General features: G+C 40.1%; 1 long non-coding RNA gene across 1 annotated transcript; it reads left to right on the top strand.

Moving 5' to 3' along the window:
- The first annotated feature begins 11,247 nt into the window (after window positions 1-11,247).
- Window positions 11,248-21,911, top strand: LOC135097152 (uncharacterized). Its single transcript, XR_010265416.1, has 3 exons — window positions 11,248-11,415; window positions 16,255-16,368; window positions 21,661-21,911. It is a non-coding gene; the product is annotated as an uncharacterized LOC135097152 (long non-coding RNA).
- The last annotated feature ends 1,949 nt before the right edge of the window (window positions 21,912-23,860 follow it).

Raw genomic sequence — 23,860 nt, 5'->3', positions numbered from 1 at the left:
TTTTCGTGTCTTTAAACATTGTAGGTTAATGGTTTAGAGAGAGAGAGAGAGAGAGAGAGAGAGAGGAGAGAGAGAGAGAGAGAGAGAGAGAGAGAGAGAGAGAGTAGATAATGAACAATAATTAAGAGAGGAAACAGGAAAGGACTGGTAAGATATAAAAAAAAAAAGATAAATCAGTCTGCCAGTCAGTAATTCAGCTAGTCAGTCAGTCAGTCAGTCAGGACCAGTTTGACATAATACCTGGTCGACAGCAACGCAGACACACCCATCAGTCAGCCAGTCAGTCAGTCAGTCAGTTAGTCAGTCAGGTACTCAGCTTATAAAAGAAAGATAATAATAATAATAATAATAATAATAATAATAATAATAATAATAATAATAATATGAAAGAAAAAAAACTCAGATATTACGAGTTGTATTGAATAATTGAGCCTCTTACGGATGAATATTTTAGTGGCGATATATTGGCGGTGCGATGGAGTGCTGTGAACCAAGTCAATCAAGTGTTAAATGTCCTGACGTACATACACTTACTGGCGTGTTTGAACCCGTCACTACTCCCCCGTGATGACTCGCGCAGGGTGGCAATGGAAGGCTGCCTGAAACAAATAATTAATTGAAATACGAAAGAGTGCAAGATTTATCTGCCCGGCTTATTGGATTTCCATGTGGGAGGAGGAGGAGGAGATGGGAGGAAGGGATAGGTTGAGAAAGAAGAGGAAGAGGTGAGTGATAGTAGAAGAACGAGAAGAGAAGGAGGAAGAGGAGGAGGAGAGGGATAGGTAGAAGGAAAGGAGGAGAGGGAGAGGTAGTGGAGGAGAGAGAAAGATAGGTGGAGGAAAGAGAGATGAAAGGATATACAGGTGAATATCCAATGAAAAACGAAACCAAATAAAAAGGAGGAAGAGGAAGAAGGAGGAGGAGTAGGAGAGGGAAGGATAGGTGGAGAAAGATGAGGAAGAGGAGGAATATACTAATGAATATTCCACCACCACCACCACCACCACCACCACTCCACTACTACTACTACTACTACTACTACTACTACTACTACTACTACTAATACTAATACTACTACTACTACTACTACTACTACTTGATATTTTGGGTGTCAGATTCGACTCAAAACTGTCTTTTGAACGGCACATCAGGCGTCTTGTCAGTTCTGCCTCGCAAAAGCTTGGCGTTGTGAGGAAGGCTTACCGGATTTTTGGTGACCAGTCTATCTCTGCCAGCTGCTTCCGGTGTTTTATTCTTCCACTGCTGGAGTATTGTGCTCCTGTGTGATCTTCCGCAGCTGTGTCCCACCTCCGTCTCATTGACAGAGTTGTCTCCTCCGCTAGGTTCCTCTGTGGTGGCGAAGCAGCTTGGGATCTTGGTCACCGACGCAATGTCAGCAGTGTCTGCATGCTATATAAGATTCATGCCAACCAGCTTCACCCGCTGAATACCTCCATCCCAAATGCATTTGTGCCCACCAGAAACACTCGACTTGCGTCAAATTCACATGCGCGCTGCTTACAGCAGGTTAGGTGTCACACCAGTCAGTTTCAGCGAAGCTTTGTTCCTTGTGCTGTAAGACTTTGGAACATGCTTGACGAGGGCACATGCACTGCGAGTGATGTGCAAAAATTCAAGTCTGCTTCGAACAAAATCTTGAAGAGTCTAGTCAATTGAACTCTGGTTGCTTTTGCAGCTATACCTGTGATAAATTATGTAACTATACCTGTGATTTTATACCATCAAGTTTTAAGTAGTTATACTACATTTACTCGTGTTGTCTGACATATATTAAATAAGTCAGAATTGTTGATTTTTTTTGTTGAATTTTTTTGTGAGTTTTAATAATTCTCAGTTCGTTGAGGCGTTCTTTATAATTGTTTAACCTATTTTCTCCTCCTGTTCTGATTTCATCCTACTATTGTGCTAATTGCTTTTCCTTTCTTCTTTCTACGGTCAAGGTGGGTGGGGGTTGTCATCTGGCAACTTATAGCGCTTGCGCTCGTCCCACTCTGCCTTCTCCGTTATGTTTACTACTACTACTACTACTACTACTACTACTACTACTACTACTACTACTACTACTACTACTACTACTACTACTACTACTACTACTATCACCACCACCACCATCAGCTCATCTGCAGCATTAAAAAGAAAAAAAATCATAAAAGCATTTCGGAAAACTTAATTAAATTTTGTTGCCATGATGATTAATATCTTAGATGCGGATTGGAGCAGGAGGAGGAGGAGGAGGAGGAGGAAGAAGAAGAAGAAGAAAAGAACTTGTGTTTCTTTTCTTTATTTTTTTCTGATTTTTCATTTCACATTACCTCCTCCTCCTCCTCCTCCTCCTCCTCCTCCTCCTCCTCCTCCTCCTCCTCCTCCTCCTCCCGCTCCTCAAAATTCCCTTTGTTTCTTCTCTCTTCCCATCTGCGCGCACCTCTCTTCCTCCTCCTCTTCTTTCTTTTCCTTCCTCATTTTCTTCCTCTGAATTCCCTTTGTTTCTTCTTTTTTTTTCTTTTCTGCTGGCACCTTTCTATCTCCTCCTCCTCCTCCTCCTCCTCCTGCCGCCAAGGCCAGCCTCCAGGAATCCATAATTTGGTCTGAGCAGTCCTAATTAAAGGTACGGCAAGTTTAAGGAACGACGCCACGTTTTGTAAATAATCATAATTACTTTTCTTCTTCTTCCGTTTGCCTTCTGCTGTCTTTGTCTGTCTGTCTGGATGGATGGATGGATGGATGGATGGATGGATGGATGGCTTGATGGATGGCTGAATGAGTGGATGAATGGATGGGTGGATAGCTGTTTGCCTCTCTCTCTCTCTCTCTCTCTCTCTCTCTCTCTCTCTCTCTCTCTCTCTCTCTCTCTCTCTCTCTCTCTCTCTCTCTCTCTCTCTCTCTCTCTCTCTCTCTCTCTCTCTCTCTCTCTCTCTCTCTCTCTTTCAGGGGATGAGTGATTTATCAAAAGTTTGGAAATAGTGAGGCAAATATTTAGGCAAACCGTGACAATTGAGCATGTTTGTCCATCACTAGTGACAGACGTGGTGCTGTTTTGCTTTCCACTTCCTCGCCCCAAGTCAGCTTTCAGTGCAATGGGTGAGTGATTTATGAAGGGTGTTGGGCAATAATGGGGGTAGTATTTACACAGAAGCAAGACTAGTCGGGAATAAATTCACTTCATAACATGTATTTTTTTTCCTTTCACCTCCGCTTCCCGACTTGCATGTGTTAGCAAGAGATAATATTAATTCCACGGTAAGAGTGGAGTGAGAACATAACATCTCGCTGCTAATATGAAGGGTTATATTTATGGAGTTGTATTCTGTGCGTTGTCACTTCTTGCCCGCCCTCGCCCGACACATCAGCTTTCAGTGTAATGCGTGAACGATGCATTAGTGCTGGGAAACAATAATGCGCGGTGGTGCAGCAGAAACAAAGAGCAACACCAGATGTATTAGGAATCATTTCGAAACCCCCGCCTCAGTCCAGGTCAAAAATTTCGCTCACTCCGTTTTCTCTTATATTTACGTATTTGCTGCCGAGTGAATGGAAAAAAAAATTGCATTTCGGCCGCCAAAGTCTTCGGGAAATTAATGGAATTCAGTGAGGAAAGCAATTATGGAAGTTTCCAAAATATTTTCTTCCGACACTTGGCACCGCTGAAATGTCCCGGTGGCCTTAATTATTGGGGCTTCGGGCGCTGGGTGGCTTGGCGCGGCGTTGCTGTGCCTTGCGCGGCGTCGAATTGCTTTGCGTGGCGTTTCGTTGCCTTTTGTTGTCTCGTGTTGTGTTGCTTTTCGTGAGTTGAGTTGAGTTACGTTTTCTTTTTTTGCCCTGAGTTGCATTGCGATGAATTGCGTTTCCTTGTATTGCCTTGTGATGCTTTGGTTTGCGATGTCTTGTATTATCTTGTGTTCTTCGTGTTGCCTTGCGTTGCCTGTGTCGCCTTGTGCTGTGTTGCGTTGCTTTACGTGACTTTGTGTTGTATTATTTGTGTTATAGTTTTGTTTTGTGTTGCGCGACTTTGCGTTTCGTGGCGTTGTTTTGTGTTATCCAGTGTTGCGTTCCCTTGCGTTTTGTTGTCTTGTGTCACCTTATGTTCCATTGCGTTGTGTTGCGTTTTGCGTGGCGGTGCCTTGGTATGTTTTGCGTTTCAAAGCGTAGCGTTGTGTTGCCTGCGTGGCTTGCTAATCTCAACACGGGCGGCGGAGTGTTCTGTGGGGCGGCGCCGCGCACTGAGAGGATTACTGCCGCCACGAACATTATGCCGGTGCTGGTGGTGGTGGTGGTGGTGCTGTTGCTGACGCCAAGGGTAATAGAGTGATGTTTCATTGATGTGTGTAATCTCTCTCTCTCTCTCTCTCTCTCTCTCTCTCTCTCTCTCTCTCTCTCTCTCTCTCTCTCTCTCTCTCTCTCTCGTATCAAGGTTACTCGGTCTTATCAATTTCTCGCAAAATTCTGCAACATTTCTGTATTTTTTCCTTTTCTTTTAACTTTCCTGCCTTGGAGAGAGAAAAATTTAGGCCACCTCCAAAATTCAATTGATCTCTGCCCGCTTCCTCTCTTCCTATTTATTTTTCTTTATTTTCTTTTTAATGGAGCGGAAATAAGTGGTTTTACCCTAAATTGTTTTCGTTTTTGCTTTTGTTGTTGGTGGTGGTGATGGAGGTGGTGGTGGTGGTGGTGGTGATGGAGGTGGTGGTGGTGGTGGTGGTGATGGTGGAGGATGAGAAATAGGAGGTGGTGGTGGTGGTGGTTGTGATGGTGAAGGTGATAGTTGATTTTAGGGACTCGAAAAAAAATAAATAAAAAATAAATAAATAAAAACCCACACTAAGCAAAAAAATAAAATAATTCTGTAGTATCTTTCTTTTTCGGAAACGGGAAGAAATATAAATGAATAAAAACTGTCCTTGTCTGGTTTCGTTTTAAAAATAACCATATATATATATTTTTTTTCTTGGCGCATCGAATTGAAAAGAGGATTAGAAAAATTTTATCCCACCAATGAACAGTATTAATTCTTGTACGTTCCTTCCCTTAAATAAAATAAATAATGACAATGATACTACTGCTACTACTATTACTACTACTACTACTACTACTACTACTACTACTACTACTACTACTACTACTACTACTACTACTACTACTACTACTACTACTACTACTACTAATAATAATAATAATAATAACAAATAGATAGATAAGAACATAAGAACATAAGGGAAGCTGCAGGAGGCCATCAGACCTACACTGGTAGTCACTGCATCAAACACATCTATTTCCACCTTCTAATCCTCTTTTGAAAATTAGAGGGAAAAAAAAAATGAAAACGAAGAGTAAGAAAAAATATAGTGCACATAAATTAATAAAATAAGAAAAGTGTAATTAATTGTGATGATTAAATAAAAAAAAAGTCATAAGAGAAAACATTGTAGCAAAAATTTGAAAGGAATTAAACATTTTCAATAGAAAATAATAATGATAATAATAATAATAATAATAATAATAATAATAATAATAATAATATACACTTCCGTAGTGCAAAAATGTTAGAAAATAAATAGATAGACAAACAAAAATAGTAGGTGAAACAATGTCTAAGATCCCCATTGAGAGAGAGAGAGAGAGAGAGAGAGAGAGAGAGAGAGAGAGAGAGAGAGAGAGAGAGAGAGAGAGAGAGAGAGGTAAAGTGAACTCTTGCTTAAGAAAAAAAAAAAACACATGACCTGAATAAGCTGGGAGGGAAAATGAAGGCCAAGGTGGAAGGGTTGCGGTGAGAAGGGAGGCAGGAAGGCAGGAAGGAAGTTTGCAGGAGTATCGTCCGTGAGAGCAGTGATAAGACAGAAAAAATATTGCCAGAGAGGTGCGAGGGATTGCAGACAAGAGGCAGTGGGAAGGTTGATTACTTGAACAGCGGAAGGAGAGTGAGGGAGGACTGAGAGAAATGAAGAGATGGACTTGTAGGCAGAAGAATGAGAGTACCGGAAGATTGGGTTTAAAGGGTGTTCTGTTTTGATTTGTAGTGTTTTGCGTTTTGAGTAATTGTAGGAAAACATTCTACGACGCATTCATCCATTTGTTATATGTTATTGCAACAGTTTGTTTATCACATCCTGTTCTAACCAATTTCATAAAGTGCATTTGATTTACAGTAATTGTGTTTTGTTTTTTTAGTATTTTATATTGTCAGCAATTCCAAGAGAGCAAATCAGAACGTATTTATCCATGTTTTGTATACGTAGAATTGCAGGAAAGTGTTATTTTTATTTATTTTCTATTGTTTTATTTTATTTTATTTATGTATTTATCTTTAGCGGGTTCAGAAAGCGTTGCCATATGATCTCGATATTGCGACGCTAATGGACCAGTGAGTCGGTTCATTATAGAAAAAACAAAACACTCAAATCGTACAACTTTAGAAGAGGAGACAGTTACAGTAGAACGATAGTGATATGATTGAATAATTGACGAAAAAATCTGCTGTCTATCATTAATTCAGTCATTAATGTCTTTTTTATTTTTGCTTTGAATAATTTTCCTTATACAAATACTAAATAAAAAATAATATAACTTTTAGGAGAGAAAGCAGACGGACCAGTAGAACAGAAATGCAGCTGAAATTAACGAAAACAGGTGTCGTACATCATTAATTCAGGTATCAGTGTAAACTTCTTTCATCCTTTGAGCAAATTATTCCTATACAGATACCAAAGAAAAATTAATAATGCAATTTTTAAACAGAAGCACGGTTGAATAATTAACGAAATAGCTGCTATCATTAATTCAACCACCTCTATTTCTTTTATTCTTTGAGCTCATTCCTTCCTATATAGATACTAAAGAAAGTACAAGTTTAGCGGTGAAGACAAACAATGCAGAACAGAAGTGACATTGAATAATTAACGAGAACATCTGTCGTGTATTGATTCAGTCTGTGTGTGTTTCTCTTATTCTTTGAGCTATATTTGCCCTACAGATAACAAACACAAAGTAATACAACTTTTAGAAGGGAAGACAGACAAATTGGCACGCAAGTGAAGTTGAATAATTCACTAAAAGATCTGCAGTTTGTCATTAATTCAGCCTTCACTGTGTATTGCCTTTATTCTTCAAGTAAATTTGTTCCCTATATATATATTAAATAAAAACATAACCTTTAGTAGGTGGGACACAGGAAAGATAAATGAAAAACAACAGCCATCTATCATTAACTTAGCCATCAGTTACCACTACCTCTACCCTATAATCTAACTTTACCTATACAAACACCCAAGAAAACACAGTCCAACTTTAGGATGTGACACTGATAAAGAACAGAAGTAAAGTTGAATAATTAAAGAAAACAACACCCGTCTATCATTGACTCGAGCATCAGCATGAATTTCTCCTGTTCTAACCTAATTTTCCTATGCAGAAACTAAAGGAAAAAACACTTTAGGAGGTAAGACAGACGGACAGTGCTATGGGGTGACTGACGCTAACAACTGGCCTCTACCTGCCGTCAGTGTGTCAGTCAGCCAACACTTGAGACACGAGTGAGGGGACAGAGGAAGGTAATGACACACCGAAGCTCCTGCGTGTTGCTGGACAAGGAGGAAGTGTTGAAGTGCTGATGACTCAATGAACTTTTTAGATCTAATTGGGGCGAGCAAGGAAATGTTTTAGCTCCATTCAAAGTGTGTGTGTGTGTGTGTGTGTGTGTGTGTGTGTGTGTGTGTGTGTGTGTGTAATAATAACAAATAATAATAAACGGTTTATTATTTAGGCAGTTAACAAACTGAAAATGTACATAGGGGATGGGGAAAAGCTTAACATTAATCCTAAAGGTAAGTCTAATCTAGGAGGGAAATACTATTGATTGATGGCTCGCACCATGGTGTGTGTGTGTGTGTGTGTGTGTGTGTGTGTGTGTGTGTGTGTGTGTGTGTGTGTGTGTGTGTGTGTGTGTATGCAAACAATATACATAAATTCAAAGGAAAAAGTATGATCATTTGATATTAAAAAGCGGGACATTACGAGCTTGACTCAATCCTGTTAACATGTAAATACGTAAACACACACACACATACACACACACACACACACACACACACACACACACACACACACACACACACACACACACACACACACACACACACACACACAGAAAGAGAGAAACAGAACTCGGAATGTAGGAAAGAAAAAGCAAAAATCTACCGCTCTTTTTGTAACAAATTTGTTCTAGTGATGTATTCAAGTACAGACGAACAGACTGACACAACATTTAGACAGAGATACACAAATATAAATAGAGACAAAATAACTAACGAGCAGGCAAAAAGAGACAGTGACGGAAACAAACATAGATATACAGTGACAAAAACAAAAACAGAAACAGGGGCATGAAGACAGACACAGAGAGAAGCAGTCACGTGACACTCACAGAAACAAACTTAGATAGGAATAGAACCAAACAAAGACAAACAAAGACAAACACAGACCCATACAGACAGACAGACAGGCAGACGGGGGGAGATGGAGCGTCGGCCTCTGAGTGCAGACGTTGTAATACGCAGCTTCCAGTCCATTAGTGTGCGTTAATGACGTTACATCCAGGCAGATCACCGTCAATCCGGGCACTGGAAACCTAATCTTGCGACCCCTTGAGCCCTTTTAGTGGTGAACCTTACGGGGCGAGGAACATCATGGGTCAGGCTAAGGGGTGGAAATGTTACGGGTCCCGCTAAAAGGTTATTAAAGGTACTGGGCTGTATTTAAAGGGTTTGGAATGTTACTGGTATCTTAAAAAAGGGTGGAAATGTTACGAGGCACACTAAGGAGTAGGAATGTCACGGGATTGGTTAAGGAGCTGGAGATGCTACGGAATGGTTGCTTCCTGCCTGGGTAAACAACTATTTGTGAAACAATTTATAGAATTATAAAAGAAAAATAAAATCCTTGAATGCGCCGATAACTTTCACTGTAGCCTCTTCAAAATATTCGATATAAGACGCCAGCAGCCACTAATCCATCCAGCCATCCATCCACTGTCCACTGACCCTCCAACAACTTACTCATTCACACTCATCCTCCCAAACACTTCTCCATCCATCCACCCACCCATCCACTCGTCTACACTAAACCCACCATCCGCACCTCACCCACACCCTCCACTCACCCATCCACTCAGCCATCCACCTACACACACACATACCCATCCACCCACGCATCTACACACCAGATCACCCACCCACCAATCCAACTGCCCATTCAGCTGACCACCTACCTGTGTGAGTGTGTGTGTGTGTGTGTGTGTGAGTGTGGTGTATTTAAACGACAGTTATAGCAAATGAGAGTGAACTACTTATTGTCTTATTATTAAAACCTTGTCCTTGACCAAGATACATTGTTGCTCACAACAGACGATCAACAAATCAAAAAATATTTCGGAACTGTTGATAAACATCCAACAACAATGTATCTGAAAGGTCGCTCAATAGTTGAGCAACAATCCAAATTTGTTGCCCTAATGTGTTTCTGTGTTTCCCCCTGGATATGGGAAACACGATACAGTGTTGCTGGCAACACGACTCATCATCTGGTTGTCACTGGTCAGTTCGACTCAGTGATTTGCTGGCTCGTGCTGTTAAGGGTTTTGAGGGAAATAGTGAGATTGAATACAGAAAAATTTATGGAATCTACATTACACTCATAGGTGAAATTTCTACGTTTTTTTTACAGGAGAAGTTGCACTAGCAGGAGAGAAGGGAAAAAGTCTGATAAAATGCAAAAAATAGTACCGTATCACGCAGATGTATTGTCTCACGTAGCTTATTGTTGCTCAGTTGTTGAGCAACTGTTTCGCAACACTCCAGATACATTGTTTTGCAACACTCCAGACGATGTACATCGTTGAGCAACTGTTTCGATACAAGGCATCTTGGTCTGGGCTAGGCCTTGGGCGTCTCTGCTGCAGCATCCACAGAGTGTAGAACATGCCGGAAACACCCTCATCAATATATAAATGGATGCCGTGGCAGTAACGCGGTTAGTATTGCTTACTGGGGATCCGCTGAGACACGCCCGGGGCTCAATCTGGGAAGGAACAGAGACGCTCACACACTGCTCCTAGACACCCACCAGTCTCTCCCTCTAGTATCAACCCTCGCGAACTAGTAGGTGTTAATGAGGCTCTTTGAAGTATTAGTGGTGGTGGTGATGGTGGTAGTGGCTGTGGTGTTGGTGGTGATGATGGTAGTGGTGTTGGCGGTGGTGGTGGTGGTGGTGTTTTTTTTTTCTTTTAGGGTCTCCTGTTCTTCCGCCTTCTCTTCTCCTCCTCCTCCTCCTCCAGTATTACTACCAACCATCCACCAAAGAACAAAACTGTTTCCCAAGTTTGTTTCCACTACTAAGTATATTTTTAATCTTTTCAGATCTGCTCCCAGGCCAGTGAAACTTCCATAAGTAAGTCAAACAGAAATATATATATATATATATATATATATATATATAGAGAGAGAGAGAGAGAGAGAGAGAGAGAGAGAGAGAGAGAGAGAGAGAGAGAGAGAGAGAGAGAGAGAGAGAGAGAAAATGAATATATATACAAATACTTCAATATAAATGAAAACAAGGCTGTATTATGCATATGAAAACAAGGCTGTATTATGCATATGAGCCGCGGAGGACAGGACGAACTGGTGTAAAGTTAGACCTCGCCACATGGAGAGCGAAGGTACAGGAGAAAAAGAAGTAGAAGAACAAGGGCTTGGCATTAATTATCCTCAGTCTGTGTGAACTGGAAGAGAATTATTACTTAATCGATCCACTGAGGGAGGAGATGAATGATTGGTGGATATAAGTGGTGAATTACTGCGGGACACTTAGCGGTGGTGGTGGTGGTGGTGATGGTGGCGATGGTGGTGATTCTTTGTTTCATTTTTCCTTCCTTTCGTTCTTCCCAGCGTAACCTAACCTGACTGATTCATTAAGGGAGGAGGTGATTGGTGGGTATAAGTGGAGAATTACTGCAGAAGACTTAGGTCGTGGAGTTGCAATGGAGCACAAAGGTAATGACGAGGATTATAAAAGTGATAATGATGATAATAATGAAAGCCTGTATTCAGAAACCTGGCTTTCAAGAGTGTTTCTCCTGTTAATAGTGTAGAAATATTGTTAATGTAGCACCAGAACCATAACCTAACATACAATCCCGTGTCACTTCAACTACAGCCTTTGAAGCGTCTCGGAATATGGTTCAGAGACAGGCGGGGAGCAGCTTGAGTCTTGCCTTAGCGTCGTGGCGTTAGCAGGACTGGTTTACATTGCGGGGGGGAAGTTGTGTTAATAGGGGCTGAGAGGTGCGGCGCGTCCCGGCTTAGCGTGATGCGTGGCAGGATGTCGTGGATGCGTGGCGGCTTACCAAAGGTGAGACGAACATGCTAAACTCTCTCTCTCTCTCTCTCTCTCTCTCTCATTATGATTATTTATTATTATTATTATTACTTATATTATTATTATTATTATTATAATTATATTATACTGCTTTTATATACTATTTCACTGGGAATTGGTGGATACAGTACGTATCACAGTGACAGTGCACAATCACGTGCACAGTCACAGTCACGGCGGAGAACTGCTGCTGGAGTCGCCTGACGGTGGCACCATCCGGTGGTTTTCATAATTCTATCAGTAATTTAACAGCATTCTGGCTCATGAATAACACTTCCGCTGTTTTTTGGTGCCGCCTTTCTGAATCAATAACTAATAATACAGGATATAAACTTACAAGCCGTGGTCCGCTCACCATAACTTCTTTTATGAACCTAAAGTTTTGATCTTTTGTTGTCTGTTTTCGGTACAGAGAGAGAGAGAGAGAGAGAGAGAGAGAGATAAAGTGTGTAATATCTGCGTAGTGTTGTGTGATGTAGGTTATCTTGGCGGCGGGGCGAAATGCACGCGGCGCCTCACTGACGGGGAGGAAATTACCGCTCCCAGGGATGTCACGGGGAACCAATGGAGGAACTTAGATTGACAGGGCGCGCACTCAATAATATTGCACTGGTGTCCTTTAATATATATATATATATATATATATATATATATATATATATATATATATATATATATATATATATATATATATATATATATATATATATATATATATATATAACGGAATAAGACAGGAATGACCAAGGCAAATAATTTGTACTCGAAACACACACACACACACACACACACACACACACACACACACACACACACACACACACACACACACACACACACACGAATATGCCAAATCAATTGCTTCGTGGAAAAATAATAATAGAAAAAATCACAAATATGAATGATAACGGTCGAATAATCCTCCTGAGAAAAAAACAGATAACCTAATTTCGATGAATGACATGATAAATATTACAGCTGAATAAAAAAAGAATGCATAGCTTCAGATGAATGACAGAGGTTAATTCATTCAGTTCAGGTAAAACAAAAAAAAAAAAAAGAGAGCATGGATGAACAAAAACATAACACCAGATGAATGACAAAAGTAAAATGATTCAGTTGTCAAAAAATGATGCAAAGCTCTGGGGAAAATGTCAAGCCGCAGGTGAATGCCGCTCGTGAAATGTGCAGCACAGGAATGTTCAACCTGCAATGGCCGCCACCAATAAAATAAGAAAAAAAAATGTGAAAAACTATGAAAAAAAAGCAAAGAAAGGTAATATTTTAAGTGGAAAACTATAATTTAATCACTGTAGGGGAATACATAATAATAATACATACATACATACATACATGCATGCAGACAGACAGACAGACAGACAGACAGACAGACAGACATATAAGGAGAGGAATGAAAGAAGACAAAAAGTAATATTACACGTAAAATAGTGTAAGTAAATGCTCAAAAAATAAAGAAAACTGGAAGGAAACTCACCATTGCCTTAATAATAATAATAATAATAATAGTAATAATAATAATAATAATAATAATAATAATAATAATAATAATAATAATAATAATAATAATAATAGGTCTTTTTATTTACTCATTTATTTCTTTTGTTTTTCTTTATTTTTGCTTTGATTTCATTTTTTACTTTATTGATGTTTATTTATTACATTATTCATTTATTTATTTATTTATTAATCTATTTATTTATTTATTTATTTATCTATTTATTTATTTTGCTGCTCTATAACTCGCTAGATTAACACCAGACAAGACCTCCTTTCACTTCCTCACTACACACACACACACACACACACACACACACACACACACACACACACACACACACACACACACACACACACACTGATGAACCCTGATATCCTTGACGGCTGTGCATTATCTGCCCGACAAACGATGAAAAATTACTCCCAAGAAACTACTCGGAACATTGTAATATTTTAACAAACGCTAAACACCACACTCAAATTTTCACCACGTGTCATCATTTATACATCAGCGAACATTAGTAACCTCAAGCAGAAACAGTTGTGTACTCGCTTTGTGCAGGCCAACTCTTGCATGCAAATGAGAGGTGCGGCATTATGCAAGAACGAGGTGCAGAGTATTAGAAGAGAGGAATAGCAGATGATGCAAGAATGAAATATATACTCAATAACACAAGAATGAGTGAACAGTAACAGAAGAGAGAGAGATGCCAGACGATATAAGCATGAGGGATACAGGAATGTACCAGAAGACATAAGCACTGTAATATTAGAATGAGGTATGGAGTAATAGAAAAGAGGGATGCCAAATAATACAAGAACGAAGTACACAGTAATAAGAGGAGGGAGATGATAAATGATGCAAAAATTACGTACGCAGTAAGAGAGGAGAGAGATGCAGGTATACAAGAATGAGTTATCCAGTAATACGAGAATACATACACAGTAATACATGAATAAGGTACAAAATAATAGTAATAATAAAAGAATGTGGTGGACAGTAACGCTAATTAATGTATGAAATATGCAATAGTGCAAAATAACAGAGAAATACTTTGATCGAAGTGAAGGGAAATACACAGCGATGTAGAATACGCACATTAATGCAACAATAACAGACTTTAATGGAAGAACAAACGCAGTCAATGTCGGGAAATTAATAACAAACACACACACACACACACACACACACACACACACACACACTAATTAAAACTGAATGGAAATAAGATAAATAAATGGAAATTGTTAGTCAACCATCTCGTTATTTAGGATTAATGGAAATATTTTATAGCAAAAGAAAAAAAATAATGAAACTGACATGAAATATAACATGGCTTAAATTCATAAAATAAACATATCAGCTATAGTGTAGTGCAGCAGCCCAGTGACCTCTTGGTATTTTGGGAAAGGCGGCAGTACATAGAGAATGGCGCGTCCTGGTCTGTGTGTCGTTGAAGTGAAGAGTTCAAGTCCCTGCGGTAAAAATTAATCGCTAATACCATAAATTAATTAGACTGGCGGGGAGCGGTTATTAATATCAAAGTTTGGATAAGTCCCATAAATATTATTGTAAATGCATGGTGATCTGTTTGGATAGGATGAAATAATCGTGTAACAGAATACAAGTGCAGGACTTACGAGTAATGCTGCTGCTAAAGACAGACACATAATGCTAAGCCAGGGATCAGTGTGTGAAGGTTCAGTTCCAGGAAGGCAGCGGAAGAAGGAACACTTTCTGGCTCAGGTAATCATGACTTCTGAGGGCAGGGAAGCATTCCAACACAAATTCAAGGAAGCTCCGAATTATGGAAAGGGACGAAAATATATAAATAAGCATTGAAAAATTGGAAATGTTGAGTTAGTCGAGTCGCTACAGGACATAATTTAATAATGGAGTGTTCAAAAGTAATAATAGATAAAAGAATATATAAATAAAGGCATGCTGAAACTGATGTGGAATGTGATATAGCTTAAAAATATATCAATAATGAATAAATTAGATTAATAGAAAAAAATAATATTGAGAAATAAGAAACTATGACAACTCTAATAATAGAATAATTATACAAATGAGAATTCCTCCTATATTTGGAGGTAACTCATTAACAGCAATTAAAGCAGAGCGTATTCTGCATGAAGTCAGGTAATAGCTGAAAAGAACACAGTATGTTTCTATGATAAAGTTTCTGCAAATTTACACAGTGATTGATCAGTGGCTGAGTGAAAAATCTAATTGCAAAAAACTCAGTAACTAAAAGCTATGAAGGGATTCGAACTCACACCAAGGGAGTTCGTAGACCAAAAGGAACAGAGCAACAGGACACAAAGCTTGACACTGATCCTTAACATGACACACTGATGGACTAAAGGTGCATACACACTGCGCTGATGTTTCGTGTTAACACGCCATGTGACGTGTCAACACACAGCAACAGATTGCATCATATAACACAACGACGTTTTTATTTGTCTGATGCATGTTACGTCAGAAAGATTTGATTTTTTGTGGAGTGAGCACGTTCTTTCTTTCTTATCCTCCAATTTTGTGTTGTAAAAATTGAAAATGAATGAAAATATGTTAAATGAACTAGATGAAGAAGAGGAGCAGTTAGTAGCAATAGCTATAGCGCTTGCTACTTCTGGAGAAAAAACTCAAACAAATGTGATAAACGCCGAAAGGGATAGTTTGGGCGAGTTTCGTGGATTAAATAAGTGATCGTATCCTCTTACATATTCTATTAACTGTTCCTCCATAACGAAAACACTTTGTCACCATAGAATAGTACCTGTTGAATAATATAGAAACACATAACATAGAATAATATCGAAACACTATAAAATAATATCGAAATACTATAGAATAACTTCGAAACACTATTGAATAATATCAAAACACTATACAATAATATGCGCCTACACCTATCTGACGCAGATTTCCTTCTGACGAATATCTGGGAGTTTTGAATTTGATCTGATGCGTGTTGATGCATGTTATGTCGCATAACACGTCAGCTGACGTGTTACGCGACATATCAGACCAGTGTGAACTTCATTATGAGAACGCCTGTTCCAGATTTTTTGCTAACACGTGTTAACACGTCATATGGCGTGCTAACACGAAACATCAGCGCAGTGTGTATGCACCTTAACACCCAGACAGGCTGACAGACAGACAGGCAGGCAGATATAAAGGTCACCTTTCAAATTATTGTGAGACGTTGCCTGAATACAGCAGCTTTTAAAGGCAATCAGATCTAGTTGTAACCTTTATTTCCTCACCTTTCTCCTCAGATATGCTAAAGCTGCCAGCCGTGATGCCGAGCAGATCTCCAACAAGCAGTTCTTCATGTTCACTCTGTTTTTTCATCCAGTAATGATCATCATCCTACATTCACCCTGTTGGAGGTAGGTGAAGGGAACACGACCTGAGAAATGTGTACTTTATTCCTGACTAGTCTCGCAGTAGCTTTTTCAGAGGACTGTGCCTGCCCTCTTCACCACCTACATCCAATTTCTCACAATGTCATCACCTTTCTCTGCTGTCCAGTCCAGTAATGTTTCTCTTCTTTCACTGTGTTGTCCTGTCCAGTATTGCTCGTGCGAATGTCAGAAGTCTCCGCCTGTTGGTCAGTTGGCTTTTGTAGTCACTGTTTTCTTTTGTTTTTATATGCATCTGAAGTTGTCTTGCCTTGTTCTTTCTTGTTTTGTCTTCGTGATGTTGCTCTTCTTTCTCTTTCGTTGTTCAGTTCAGTTTGTGGGAATGTCAAAAGTCGCTGTGTGTGGGTCAACTGGGGTTTTGCAGTCTCTATTTTCTTTTGTTATTACTCGTATATGCTCTTTTATTGGTTTATCCTACTCTTCTTCTTCGTTGTTTTGCGTCTGCACTTACTGCCAACAGAAAATTAGATGCTGTTTAGTAAAGTAAATTCTGTATTGCTGTTTAAATTTTCTGTGATTAAATTGATTCTTGCACCTGTTGCTTCCATTATTCCATCATTCTATCTCTTTCTAAGCTCGCGCAATGGTGTTTTGTCCCTAATGTTCCGCTGGTAGTACTTAGCAGGGCATCTTGTTCCACACTCTTGATATTTATTTGCTTCTACAGATATTCTACGTAGTGTTTATTCCACATTCCGCGTGTTTCTGATGTCATGATGTCTTGTTCTCTGTGACGTTATGGTGCCTTACGATGGCTGCATTTAACGGATTCTTGAGGAAAATACTGTGGATTCAAATAATTAATGAGAAAAATACCTATTACGACCTGACTAAATCATCTGTGGCCTTTCAAGATCCTTTTGGCTCTACTCTTTAAGGACTGGCACCATCACTGAGCCTTTTTTCTGTCTTGTAGCCCAGAGTCAGAGGGCCAGAATCTCTCCACTATAGAATAATAAGAACAGTGCATTTCAGAATACGGACACATTTCTCAAGAGTCTCTTCACGTTACTGCTTCGATAAAACGCCACACTCTTGCCTTGCTGCAGCTCGTGTGCTCCTCTGAAGCCTCTTTGTTAGCGTTACCCTTACCTGTTGCCTTAAAAATGTGTCGGCAGAGGTGCCTCCCCGCCGCGGCTCTCATGTGAAAAGGTTTGTTTTTTGCAAGCGGGATTTCACGGGTTGGGAAGAGTCAGTTTGGATTTTCCCCGTGCCGGAGTAAAAGGGGGAGACAGTGGTGGCGGAGATCATGAAAAAGTGTGCGGGGGAAAAAAACAGACGGCGATATCTTTTATGGAGGGCGAGTGTATCACAGGCAGGGGGCGGCGCGACACCCTAACTCAGGGAGGGAAGGGCGTGAGCTTCCAGTGGGACGGGAGATGAAATGTAAAGTTAAATTAATCTGTTTTTTTGCTTCAAGACTCGCCATTCAAGTGGAACTAAAGTAAACTTGGGAGTGCTGGAGTTTGTTAAGGCAGTGATGGCGTCTGGGAGTGTGGGGAGAATTGGCGTGGATGTTTCGTGTGGAATAAACACTTTACCGTTTTTCAATAAAGTAATGTATATAAATGAACCAGCCACCTATTTATTTTTTTAATTCAGTTTATTAATTTACTTTTGTTTGTACATGTGTAAGTTATGGATAACATTGCAAACATATAGCTAAAATAGATAAGGTGTTAGAATGAACGGGGTTCAGAATTTCGACGGAGAAAGAAATGCCAGCCGATGCACAAACATTTTTCAGAGGTGCAGATATATATATATATATATATATATATATATATATATATATATATATATATATATATATATATATATATATATATATATATATATATATATATTGAAAGAAGATGTGATAGATGAAATAATAAGAGAACTGCAAAAAAAATAAGATAAAAAAAACTACTCGTATATATATACTCTAGTTAATTAGCATTGCAGTCCTCAGTGTAGAGTAAAATCCTGTAAAAAGTAATAATGAACACTAATTAAGGGGCTGAAAGACGGAGAGACGCCTTGGTGGTCTATGCGGTGCGGGAATAAAAGCAGGAAGGGAATGAAATGGCGCGGCGTCGCACTCAGCGGGACGCAACGAATGCATGGAATCTGTCAGTCGGGTCGACCATTGTGGCACGGAACGCTGAGGCGGAAAGCGACGAAGTAAATCTTAAAAAATACGGACAGTGCACCGACCGAATGGTGTAGTGGAAGGTCAAATGAAAGACCGCCACACACAAATGCTGTATGTCTGAACTCTATCCAGAAGGGTCAAATAACAGAGCGGGGCTGATGACCAGGGCGAGGTAATGTAAAACCCCCCATGATGATGTACAGGAAGGCCACATGAAAGACTGTCACACCTAAATGATTCACATCTGAACACTCTATTCACGTGGGTGAAATAAGAGGGAACCGCTGATGGCCAAGCAGGGGCGTATTACTGCTTTCTGAAATTGGATGTGACCTAATCTTATCTTACTTCCTTCCTTTTTCCTTCCCCTGCCTATCCCAACTTAACGAAAAGTAAGAAACGAAGACTGAATTGAAGCGTACTATTCTAAAATTTGAACCAACGTAATCTAACATAACGGAATAGTTCAGCCAGATATGAAATTTAAAGTGTTTGTGGATGAAAGCTCATACATGTACCTACATGAGAATAAACACACACTCAAATCAATCTGCAAATACGTTTTACGAGTACAATTACAATTTGAAACTCTGGATACACGTTCAGCGATGAAATAAAAAAAACAAGTCACAATATTCTTTCAATCCAAATACCCAATGTGTGTGTGCCACAATTTCAGCAGTGCTGCGAACAAGGATTCAAAGGATTGTTAGAATTTAAACAAGACACCCAGAATCTCGACAGAAATAGGATCCACCAGCGGCTGGAGTGATTTATTGAAGCTAGGCGGCGGACAGTGTGGTCAGTGTACTTGGGGAGGAGGCAACGACAGGGGCAGCGACTCACTGAGAATGGAACGTTGTGGATGGTAACGAATTTATCTTACTTCCCTTTAGTGGCGTTGACCTGCGTGGGCCTCGCTTAGTATGTGCAGTGTGGCTCCGTGACTAGAGGAAGTGGGAGGGAAAATCTTCGTTGGAGTGACAGGTGGCTGCGGGAGCCTCACTACACTGAAGTTTACGTACAGTTATGTCGTACATGTAGCAGAATAGGAGAATATGCCCAGTGTAAAGGGCAAGCATCATTATTGTGACGAGGAGGCTTGTTCTGTGGGGAAAGTTACAAGGAAATTCAAGATATGAAAGTCTTCATATGCTCGGGCTGGGAGAGGAGAGAAACAGGTGTGCCTTGTCATACAGGGAGGAGCGAGTGTTGGAGAGTACATGTGTACCATTATTGAGGAAACTTGTTGTCTGGGAAAGTTACAAGGAAACTCAAGATAACCATAGTCTTCTACAAGATACACATACCCTGTTTCTCGTGGCCAAACACACTCAAGCGTACAGTACATTTGTGTCGGAACACGTGTAAAAGGTGCACGTTAGAGAAATATGTACTAATATTGTGGCAAAGAGACTAGTTCTGTAAAGTTATAAGGAAACTCAAGATAATTATAGTCTACAAGATGCACATATGCCCTACCTGGTTAAGAGCGGACTTGAATGGGTGTGCCTTATTATTCATGGAGGAGTGAGTAACAGAGAGCATGTACCAGTATGTGCCAGAAACCTGATCTTTGGGGAAGTTAAAAGGACTCTTAAAATAACCATAGACTTTTGCAAACTATATTTATACCTTGTTACCCTGTCTGCCTTGGAGACGAGAGAAATAGGCGAGTCTTATCACTCCGGGGGGAGAGAGAGAGAGAGAGAGAGAGAGAGAGAGAGAGAGAGAGAGAGAGAGCACTGGAAGCAAGGAATAAACAAAGGCTTGATGTGCGGCGTTCTTTCAAGTTTCAGGATTGCAAAACAGGCAAATTCAATTTAGCTCTAAAGGCAACCTGATATTCCGCTCCTGAAAAATGTGAAAAGTCATGGAAAATAAGAAATGCACCGAAGAAGTCTGGTCCAGAATTTGCCGGCGAGAAGAATAAGGGAGAGAATGTGCGACTCTTTATATACTGAGTGACGATCGCAACATTTCTCGGCTATGAGAAGACGACCTCCACCTCAACACAACCACCAAGACTTTCGACCTTAATAGTGACCAACACGACCCTCACTTTGCTATATATAGACCACCACGACCCTACACCTTAACACAACGACCGACATGACTTTTGACCTTAACTCAACGACCAACACGCCCTTCGATCTTAACACAACGACCAACACGACCCTTGACCTCGACCTCGAAAATTTTGGGAAGGCCTAAATTGCAATACACCAGTCTTCGACGATCGGAGAAAAGAAAATGAATAGCAAAATATTACAATAAACTCACTAGTAACAAGAGGACGCAATAAGCAGAATCTTATTTAATGACTAAAATACTGGGGACATAAATTTCAATGCATAAATTCTGTACATACGAGAAAGCAAATTAAAACCACAATTTTATAATAACCACAAGGAGACAAGAATCAGGCACTTCTCCAATAACGACAATATTGCAGGGACAGAAGCTATTACCCATCCCATACGTGTTGAAATATGTAATAAGTGTGATATCAAACACTCAGCGGGTCTCCGTTAACAAGGCTGATAATACTGAACCGGAGACAGGGAGAGGCACTGACTGACTGACTTACCGGATAGTAAAAACAATAACAAATAACTGATGCTATACAATAAATAAACATTTGAACTATCTGAAACACGTAGTAGAATATAAATTACCTTTTACCACAGAAATTACGACAAAAATTAAAACTACAATACTACAAACCAAAAATAACACAAGAACGTAAAATGCAGGAACAAATTTGACTGTATTTGATAACGAAATCACTGGAGACACAAGATGCAACATACATATTACTGTTAAGACACGAGAGGAAAGACACTGCAAGAGGAACGACTTGCCAGAAGGAAAAGAAAAAAAACCTCGAGGCTGTGTCGTTACCAAAGCGAAACGTAACTGAAATCGACTCCCAGTAAACTGAAAACTGAACTATTTTTCCACTTGACAGCTGCTCGTTGACACCCTCGGCATATGAGCGACGATTCAGCAATGCATTCCTAATATTTGCATGATTTAACGCCACTCCTCTTAGCGTCCAGCACTTTCTCGCCTTTCTGTTGAATCTACAAACACAGCTCTACTTGTTTATTTATTTGCAGGAGGAGTCATGTGGAAACCAGGGGCTACCAACTGGTGACGCGCTGCTGGTCCCGGCTTCCCCTGGCTCGTGGACCGCCGTGCTTTCATCAACGCTGGGAATCGCTTTGGCAGATATAATGAAACAGAATTTAGATGCCAGAGTAATGACTTGCTGCTTCTGACATCAAGGGAGCGTCTCTCTCTCTCTCTCTCTCTCTCTCTCTCTCTCTCTCTCTCTCTCTCTCTCTCTCTCTCTCTCTCTCTCTCTCTCTCTCTCTCATGGACATTCATTCAAACAAGACAGCTACGGTTTTTAATCTTAAGTTAGCGTTTAGTTAGGTAAATATTTCAAAATTACTCTGGTTGCATGATCCAGTTATACAAATATACGAGAGAGAGAGAGAGAGAGAGAGAGAGAGAGAGAGAGAGAGAGAGAGAGAGAGAGAGAGAAAAGTCAAAAGATACAGCTTGGAGAGACAACACTGACAACAAAAAGAGTAATGGAGTGGCTCAGACCTTTTACTGCCTGTTGTTTTATTCCTCCCCTGAAAAATCGTGCAGGTTTTACAGCAAGCCACACTCCCACGAGACACGCAATCCTGAGCCTCGACACAAGTACATTGGCCAGCTTCTCCGCTTTTAACCTTCCTAGTCATTGCAGACCGGTACTGGATTAAACTAGACTGGATTGTATAGGAGAGGATAAGAAAGGACTGAAGTGAACACGAATAAGGTGAACTGGAAATAAGAGGAGTGGAGTGAAATAGGCTGGGCTGGAACTGACAAGATTGCACAGGAGTAAGGTGACCAGTTGCTTCTTCCTTTGCTTTTAACCTTCTCAGCCATTGCAGATCAGTCCCCATTGAACACTCACTCTTGTTAGGATCTGCCCCTCCGGTCCCCGCACAGACGCAGAGCTGTGACGTTTTTCTTTCCTTTTTCTCCTTTCTCTGCTTTTACTAATCACCTACATCTTTCACATACTTTTACAATACTCGAATCGTTCTGTAGTTTCCAAAATACACAAGTAATCTGAAGATACAGAAGCATCCACCAGAGAGTGCCCAAGGATCTGCCCGTCCGGTACTGGTACAGACCAGTATTCAGAAACTTTTTGCTCTCACCACGACTCTTATCAAAGGCCACGGTGAGGATTAGCCGCGTTTTCAAGTGTTTCCCCTGTAAATAGAGTATAAATCTCGTTAATCTGTTACTAAAGCCACGAAAACACCCTTAAAAACACATGTCACTTTAATTAGTCTTTTGGAAGTAGTAGAGTTATGGGCAGAAGCGTTTCAGAATATGGTCCACAGACGTAGGGCTGCAGACTCGAGACTCGAGACTCGAGACTCGGGGGTCGGGGGTCGGGGCGTTAAGCTCTTCACGTCCTCGCGGCATCAAGTCTCCGCGGATGGCGAGGATGTACACCGGGAGTGGAGTGGCCTCGCATTATCGCTGCATGCAGGCAGAGTTGCAGTATTGGCACTTTGATTTTTGTGTTTGTTTTGCACTAAAGGCAGCGGAACCAGCGTGCAAAAGTGTAAAGTGTTGCGGAACTTCTTTTCATTTGCTGAGTTCAGGTCACGCCTCGCTGCTCTGACTCTTTAATGCTACTTGTTTTTCAGACTGCGTCGATACATTTTTTTTTCTTTTCTTTCTCCCGGGTTAATTGCGAGACTAGAAAGAATTTGTCATACTCCCGTACTGCTGCTCATTTTTCCAGTGGTACGCACAACGTACTTCACGATGCGGCCGGCGTTCTATTTGTAGGTGAGACGCTACTGACTGAGGAGCTTGTGTGTCATCTTTATTGCATCTCACAGTAATCACTTCAAACAATACTATCTATTTATTATTTTCTTGCATTTCAGCCTGCAACTGACCTTTCATATTAATTGAAATAATGTGAAATGTTCATCCTACAAGTGTTTTTTTTAAATATTACGTCAGACGTAAGCTTCCTCACACATTTGAGTAATATTCAGGTATACATTATTAATCTGCCTTAACGAGAGAGAGAAAAAAATAAATAAATAAAAAAAAAATATATATATATATATATATATATATATATATATATATATATATATATATATATATATATATATATATATATATATATATATATATATATATATATCTGCACCTCTGAAAAATGTTTGTGCATCGGCTGGCATTTCTTTCTCCGTCGAAATTCTGAACCCCGTTCATTCTAACACC

This window comes from Scylla paramamosain, unplaced genomic scaffold (genome assembly GCF_035594125.1).
Source record: "Scylla paramamosain isolate STU-SP2022 unplaced genomic scaffold, ASM3559412v1 Contig13, whole genome shotgun sequence".
Classification (NCBI taxonomy): Eukaryota; Metazoa; Arthropoda; class Malacostraca; order Decapoda; family Portunidae; genus Scylla; species Scylla paramamosain.
The sequence above is the reverse complement of the archived record's forward strand: the minus strand, read 5'-3'. Positions and strand labels throughout refer to the sequence as shown.